Here is a 2,500-nt window from a genome sequence, read left to right as displayed (position 1 = left end):
TAGAAGATAAGAGAGTTCAGTAAAGCTTCTTAGCTTCCTCTGCAAACTTCCTGCTTCAAAAGCTTATCTCTATATTCTTCACACGCACAGAGATGCACACACAGACACACACACACACACACACACACACACACACACACACAAAGTCTTTGCTGTAACATTAAAATACAAAAAAAAACTCATTTGTTTCTAATAATTAAAAAATTATAATTTGCTTTTTGCATAAAATCTCACATACCCATAATGATGTGATCATCAGTGTGGTCACTTTAACATGTTCATTAGCTATATAATTATGGATGAATGTTCAGTGCTCCTTCCTGTGGTCTGTCATATCTCAGCGATAAACTGTCGTTAATCTGACTCAGAAGGTGTTGATCATGTTAACCCGTTCTCGCGGTACACGCCGGTCTGCCAGTGGAACGCAAATCGGACATTTTCAATCAGTATAAAGAAAGGAACGATGTTATTACCGCACGCTCGTAATAGGATTCGTCGGGACGCTGTCGGGTTCCTGTGTGTAGAGTATCGTAACTCTAGAGAATTAGTTAGCTACTGGTCACGGCGATGGGAAAGGGGAGGGGTGTGAGCCCCCTGCTGGGCAAAAAACTCGCATTGTATACAACTGCCACAATAAAATGAAAACATTTAAACCTAGTAGGCTAGGTAAAAATAAATAAATAAATAACTACTTAGGAAAAACTGCATTTCCGTAAAGCCTTGAGTGTTTACTTTCATCCGCACCGTTAACCTCACAGTGGAGCGAGACAAAACAGGCAGCAAGTCCATTTTTTCAGCTCTGGGAAAAAGAGTTAAAAGTTGGTCACAATGAAACTGCGCTCCTGAGTGCTGAAACGGTGGGAAACCGCCTGTTGAGATAATCTGCTACATCACACACTGAGTACAGCTGCGTGCGATGGGAGTTAATTAAGTTCAAATCAATCTCAAATCCTCCACAAATTTCAGTTCAGCTGCCCCTCGTTACTGTGATTACGACTAACGTTAAACGCATAACGAGGCTCAGCTGTAATCAAGATTTCACTTTAATGATCAGGTTTGTGGGAATCTAGCCGAAGACTTCTTATCGAGACAGGTAAACATTCGTAAACATTTCAAAATCCCTCAAATTGCATGAGTTTGCAATGCCTTATGGGTCAGTCCAACTCCCGAAGCCTCTCTAATAATGACACCAAAGCTGATTTGATCTAATAAACGTATCAGGACAACCCTCAAGGGGTGACAGTGTTTCATCCAAGTGGAAATGAGGTAGCGAGGCAGCGGGGGCGAGTTAAAAACACTGCTCTAATAGAGTCATGGGGGCACACACAAAAACACACCACACACACATGCTCTGCATCATCATCTGTTAGCCTCATCCTCACTGTCGTCTCCTGGGTCATTATTTCTCCCTAACGCGTATTATATCTGGGCGTAATCACTTCCAGGAAATACTGATGTGTTATTAAATCATTTTCTCCATTGACAAATCGGTGTGTAGGCGGAATTATCGTTTCCACCCCTTCAGGTCATTACACATCCCTCTGACTCTGTCTAAATCAGAACACACGCGCCGTTCGCAGGAAGAAGAGTGCCGTTAAAGCTACGTATCGCGCTGCTAACTAGCTAATGAACTAGTCATGAGTCATGTGGCTTGCACACTAGCATGCTAATGAAGCAGAAGGAGAGAGCAATATGGTTTGATCAGCAGTCCTGTCGAGGTGGTGGGCTTTATAATGTAGAACGCTGTACCGTGCCAGCTAACAGAGAACGTTATTAGAACGTCGAATCAGGTGAAGTTGTAATGTTCCAGCAATAACGTTTCTGCAATGCTCAGATAACGTCTGGTCTTCATCACTATGTCGTGTTAGCGCCAAAATACTGCGTTACTACAGTATGTTCATAAAGTGTTACACAAGTGTCCCAATACTGTAGGAACTGTAGTGTTAACGTTCCTACAACGTTTCCGCACGCAACCATTTTCAGCTGTAGAAACGTTAACTCTAGCAGTGTTCTTAGATCATTCTAAAGCAAGCCATGATTATTCCATACATGCGGCAGACGTTTTAGGAGCGTTGTAGGAACGTTATGTAAACAACCTGACCGCTCAAACGTTAAGCGAGTATTGTATTTTTTTGCTCCTGCTTACATTCATATTTAAGAAATAAACACTGTGTGGTGCTGTTATAAGAAAATGATCAACAGGGTGGACGGGTGGAAGTTACTGTTCCCACACCGAAGCTGATTATTTTCCTAGAACTCATCAAGAACTTAAACAGTGCTGTAATAAAAATCTGGGGGGGGGGGATCTATTTCCTGCACCCATTATTCCATCTTCTTTCTGCACCAAATTCATTTTCTGGTGATTCCATTCAGGTTTGAAATGAGTGTAAAAAAAACACAAAAAACCCATACACATTATGTCAGTAGAAACGCCATAAAACATAAAACATAAAACAAAATCATCCAGAAATAATGGCGAGTAAATCTGCGGCTCACGCTG

The sequence above is a fragment of the Ictalurus furcatus genome, chromosome 17, assembly GCF_023375685.1.
Source record: "Ictalurus furcatus strain D&B chromosome 17, Billie_1.0, whole genome shotgun sequence".
NCBI classification, from domain to species: Eukaryota; Metazoa; Chordata; class Actinopteri; order Siluriformes; family Ictaluridae; genus Ictalurus; species Ictalurus furcatus.
Note: the sequence above shows the minus strand (reverse complement) of the source record.